General features: G+C 47.6%; 1 non-coding gene across 1 annotated transcript; it reads right to left on the bottom strand.

Annotated features, from left to right (window-relative positions):
- Window positions 1-213: 213 nt before the first annotated feature.
- On the bottom strand, window positions 214-285 carry TRNAK-UUU (transfer RNA lysine (anticodon UUU)). Its single transcript has one exon. It is a non-coding gene; the product is annotated as a tRNA-Lys (tRNA).
- Between the last annotated feature and the right edge of the window lie 5,629 nt (window positions 286-5,914).

Genomic DNA, 5,914 nt, shown 5'->3' with positions numbered 1-5,914 from the left:
TTGCTCTGATTTCTGAGTGAAGAACAGACGGAAGGGGACACGGGAGGAAGCGGGGACGTATTTAGGAAGTTGTGATCACGCAGGCAGCTGGGCCAAAGGTGATACAATGGTGGTGATGAGAAGTGGTCACATCCCGGATACATTTTATTATTATTTATTTTATTTTATTTTATTTTATTTTATGGCTGTGCCATGTGGCTTGCAGGATCTTAGTTCCCCAACCAGGGATTGAACCTGGGCCACAGCAGTAAAAGCGCTGAGCCCTAACTACTGGACCACCAGGGAGCTCCCCTGGATACATTTTAAAGGTAGAGCCAACCGAGAGAAAGAGAGGCATCAAGGATGCCTGGAGTCAAGTTTTTTGCCCTGAATACATGGAAAGATGGTGTTGCCATTTGCAAAGGTGGAGGAAAAGCTAGAGAAGGAGCAGGTGGCAGGTGGGTGGCAGGTGGTAATAGGATTCGGGGTTTGGACCCTTAAGTTTGAGTGGCCCATTAGACATCCCACCAGGGAGGGCAAGTAGGCCACTGCCCATAGGAATCTGGAATTTGTGGGAGAGGTCCAGGCTGGAAGAGGCCACCATAGATGGTCTTAAAGCAAGGGAAGAGGCTCATCTATAGCAGCATGGAGGCCAGATGGAAGGCTGCTGCGTTGTCCAGGAGAGAGACTGGGACTGTGTGAACAAGACAGGACCCATCGGCTGGAGAGAAGGGTCAAAGGCATTCAAGAGATTTATTTAAGGGAATTCCCTGGCGGTCCAGTAGCTATAGTTAGGACTCTGTGCTTCCACTGCAGGGGGCACGGGTTCAATCCCTGGTCAGGGAACTCAGATCCTGCAAGCCATGTGGCCAAGAAAAAAAAAGAGAGAGAGAGAGAGAGAGAGAGATATTTATTTAATACGACTATACTTTATTTCAATTATGAAAAGAATATGTTTGTTGTAAAACATTAAAACAGTGACAGAGGCTTCCCTGGTGGCAGTGGTTAAGAATCCGCCTGCCAATGCAGGGGATGAGGGTTCGAGCCCTGGTCCGGGAAGATGCCACATGCCGCGGAGCAACTAAGCCCGTGCGCCACAACTACTGAGCCCACGTGCCACAACTACTGAAGCCCGCGCACCTAGAGCCTGTGCTCCGCAACAAGAGAAGCCACCGCAATGAGAGGCCTGTGCACCACAACGAAGAGTAGTCTCCGCTCGTTGCAACTAAAAGGAAAGCCCATGTGCAGCAATGAAGACCCAACGCAGCCAAAAATAAAACAACAAACAAATAAATAAATTTATTTAAAACAAAACAAAACAAAACAGTGACAGATATTATGAACTAGAAGCCACAGGCCCTGTGACTGACCATGTGCAGATAAGGACAGAACCGGCACCTGGGGGAGGGGTTCGACCAGGATGTGTACTATTTAAGGTTTCTGCCCTGACATCCAGAGGAGACAGGCAGACAGTCAATGAGGAGTTAGTGTGGCACACAGGCTGGAGACTTGGAAGGCAGGAGGAGTCTGACTTGGGGTGGAAATGGAAGTTGTGGGCCACAGTCTAGGGAAGTGTGTGCATATGTGTGTGTCTGTGTGTGTGTGTCTGTGTCTATGGAAGAAGGTGAAGGGCTGAAGATGAAACTGACAGGTGAGGGATGGCCAGAGACAGAGGAGCCAGAACCATGGCAGGAGCTAAAGTAGAAGCTGCTGCACAAGGTGCCGTGAGTACCCGAGCAGCCACCTCCCTGGGATCAGGGACCACTTCGCAGAGGTGGGGCATTTGACTTGGGGCTTAAAGGATGAGTAGGAGGTGGCCAGGTGGAGAATGGGGGAAGGGCATTCTGGGACAAAACTGTGAACAAGGACATGGACAGTGAGAGAGCAGGGCTTCGTCCCTGTGGGAACCAGGCAGTCCCCACAACACACATCACTCCCATTCTTTAATGTGGTTAATTGATGGAGATTCAGTCCAGAGCAATGTTCTGTAGAGCCCTCTCCCCACTCTCGTTAAAGGGGCATCACTGTGCCCCAACATTGGCATTCTGCACCCCTCTACTTGTTCAGGTTTCCTTTTTTCCTTGAGGAGCGGGGAAATGCTGGTACCACAATATAGCTTTCCAGGTCCTTTGTGGTCTGGCCCTGCCTCGCTTCTTGGAGGCCGCCTTCCCTCCCACCCTGTGAGCAGCCTTAATGTCTGACCTGCACACGCCTGGGGCCCTCTCCTCCCTCTTTTCTCCTCCCCATGCAGCTGGCCAATGGCTTCTAGTCCTTCCCTGCTAGACATCACCTCCTCCAAGAATTTGTCTCTGACCACCCAAGAATGAGCTTTGGACTCCTTCTGCGTGGTCCCACAAAGGCCTGTATTTATCCCGACTATAGCACTATCGTCCTGTGTGCATATAGTGTGTGTTAAGTGTCTGTCCCCTCATTAGATGGGGACACATAAAGGGAAGGAACGGGGTCACGTTCTTGTTGATTCCCCAGGGCTGGCACAGAAAGTGTGTTTGCAGACTGAGCTGTAAACATTTGGATGCTTGAATGAGGCGTGTTCCTATAAAGGAGCACTGAAGGAAAGGCTGGGCGTCTGGGAGCACCCTCGCCCCAGCACAGTTTGGGGTTTCCATCCCAACAGCTGGGAGGGTGGGAGTGGGGATCCCTAATATTGGGAACTGCTGCCACCTGCTGGGCAAGGCCGGTGTTGCCTTGCCCACGCCCTCACGGCTGAGCACCTGTGTGCCCAGGTCGGGATGATGACGGTCACTATCTGTCCTCCAGAAGCTCCCGGGCTGGTGTGAGAGACACCCTGACAGTGACAAGACAATGATGTGGAAGTATATGGGCTTTCGGGGTCTGGAGGCGGAAGGGGAGGCAGCTAGTGTAGAATTCAGGAATTCTGTCCCCGGGGCAGAGTTGTGAGGGGCTCAGAGCAGGAAGGGCCAGCCAACCCAGGCTCCGAGGCTGGGGAGAGTGCGTGTCCGTGTGTGTGCGTGCGTGCGTGCGTGTGTGTTGTTGATGTTCTCCTGTTGTGGCTTTTCTGCTGCTTTCTGGCAGATTTACTCCCTCTTTCTCCTCCCCTGGGAAGTCTGGCCCTGGCCCATTATTGTACAAAGTGCTGGCCATTGTGTAAGGGTCACTCTTACTGTGACCCTATCAGGAAGGCCCTCCTTTAGTTCCATTTCACAGATGAGGACGATGAGGCTCAGAGAGGTAAACACAAACCAGGTACTGAAGGTTGGGTGACATGGTTTGTAAGCCACCTAGCCCTGCAAATCCAAGCTGTTTTGACCACAAAGTCCAGCCCTGCCCAGCAGGCAGCTCTCCTTCCCCCTTCCAGACTCCCTAACCCCAGCCCACCATCTTCTAGCTCAGTCTTGAGGCCTGGGCTCAGCCATCCTGGGGGTGCAGCAGGGGAGGGAGATACGGGCAGTAGGCAGCTGGGGAATGAGTCTCACTGCTCAGTGTGTGATATTTAAGGTATTTGTGATGGAATTGACTATATACCTGAATACATTGCCCTCCTTTTCCCAATGAGAAGATTTTTAAAAAAGAAATGTGGCTCAATAGTCTAATTAAAACATTTAGGGATGCAAATGAAGTAAGTGGCTCCCTAGTAATATTTAGTGAAAACATTAAAAATGGAAATACTTTAAATCACATATATTTATAAATAACTTTATTTCAAAACCAATTCTTTTCCACGCTCACAGTTTGTGAAAGTTCACTCAAACCCTTCACTTGTATTTCTGCTTCTCATTGTCATGTCATGTGTCATCCCTGGCATCTCCTTTGAGTTCCCTAATACAGTTTTCTCGAATGTGTCATCTTCACTTGTGCTTGGAAATACAGAACTCTTTTTTTTTTTTTTTGGCTGCACTGCATGGCATGCGCAACTTCCCCGACCAGGGATTGAACCCGTGCCCCCTGAGGTGGAAGCGTGGAATCTTAATCACTGAACCATCAGGGGAACCCAGAGCTTTTTGAATCCATGAGTGATGCTGTTGCTGGAAAAATTATTCCAAGTCATGAGAACGGTTATCTTTCATCTCAGTGGTAGGTTAATATTTGTGATCTCCTTAGGGTAGTACAGAATTATATAAAATAGCAATCTCCTAGTCTTTTATCATTCTCTTGCCCTGCTTTCTTTTTCTTCACAGCACTTCTTACCATCTGGTATACTCATTTATTTATTGTTTATTGTCTATCTCCCTTCCCTAGAATGTGAGCTCCGGTGGTCAGGGAACTTTATCTTCCTGTTTTATGTCTGTCACTTGGAAACATGCCTGAAGCATAGTAGGTGCTCAATAAATATCTGTAGAATGAACGAATATAAAAGTCTTAGAAATGTTTGATAGCCCAGTGGCAGCCAGGACCATGCATGCAGATGGCACTGGAGTGGGATGGGAAGGCAGCCCTGCCAGACCCACCCCCATGTAAGGAGGGCATCTAAGTCGGGGGCAGCCTGTTGTCTCAGAGGATTAGCTACCTACAGGGAGACTGAACAAATTATAAAATATATTGAAGACAATTGGGGAAAAGGAAGTAAAAATCTGGAAAGGGGGAAAGCTAGGATGAACCCTGTGCCATTGGAATTTAAGGTCTGAATGGAAACTATTTTTCAATATATGGAAATTGTATTAGTTTGGGTTTTCGGAGAACCAGAACCAATAGGATAAATATAGAGAAAGAGTGTTATTATGAGGGATTGACTCACGCAATTATGGAGGCTGAGAAGTCTCACAATCTGCCGTCTGCAAGCTGGAGACTTGGAAAGCAGGGTGGTGGAGTTCCAGACTCAGACAGAAGGCCTGAGAACCAGGGAGCTGTAATGGTGCAAGTACCAGTTCAAGGGCAGGAGGAGACCAAGTCTAGCTCAACAGTCCGAAAGAGAGAATTCAACCTTGCTCTGCCTTTTTGTTCTATTTAGGCCCTCAATGAATTGGATGATGCCCGCCCACATCGGGGAGGGCCACCTGCTTTACCCAGGCCACCAAGTCAAATGCTAACCTCTTCTGGAAACACCCTCACAGACACACCCAGAGGTAATATTTAACCAGGTATCTGGGCATCCAGCAGCTCAGTAAGGTTGACGTATAAAATTAACCATCACACAGATAAAGGAATAAACATAGGTATAAATGTGTATGTTTATGTGTGTATATAAACGTGTCTACTGAGTGGGCCTGGCAGTAGAGGTTACCCTAATTGCATTGAGCACAACTAACACCCAGATCTTGGTTTCTAAATATTATTCTCCAGCAAAAAGAAACAGGTATTCTTGTTGAAATGGCTAATTCTAGGGCTGGGGCAGGGAAAAACAAGATGAACCTGGAATATCTTATTGAGCCAGAAAAGAATGGACGTGTCCAAAGAATGATGCGACACATCAAAATGACAAGAGGTCAGCAAGGGGCACCTGCTGACCAATCCTGGGACAATTTAAGCATCAAAATAAATGACAGGAATGGATTATAACCTATTGAATAAAATAGGAAATCACAAGTTCATCTGATAAGTAAATGAATAAATAAATGGAGGTGAAGAAAAAGTTTTTTATAATAGAAGGCCAACTAATAAATGTAGAAGAAATGATAAAATTGGAAAATCACCATTTGCAAACCATTGTATTAATAATTAATTCAGGCAAGAAACAGCAATGGATGCTGAAACCTATGGGTGAAAGTGGGATGAAGAAAAGGGTGTTTCATAGTCTTAAAGTACCTCCCTTCCCCAATACCTACTAATTATGATCAAGTGATCAACATTACCAGCACCAGGCATCATGGTTCCAAATGATACTGAATACAAGAACACAGCATCAGGAGTTCCCTGGCGGTCCAGTGATTAGGACTCAGCGCTTTCACTGCCATGGCCTGGGTTCAATCCCTGGTCGGGGAACTAAGATCCCGCAAGCTGTGCGGCGTGGCCAAAAAAA

This window comes from Neophocaena asiaeorientalis, unplaced genomic scaffold (genome assembly GCF_003031525.2).
Source record: "Neophocaena asiaeorientalis asiaeorientalis breed wild unplaced genomic scaffold, Neophocaena_asiaeorientalis_V1.1 scaffold607, whole genome shotgun sequence".
NCBI lineage: Eukaryota > Metazoa > Chordata > Mammalia > Artiodactyla > Phocoenidae > Neophocaena > Neophocaena asiaeorientalis.
The sequence above is the reverse complement of the archived record's forward strand: the minus strand, read 5'-3'. Positions and strand labels throughout refer to the sequence as shown.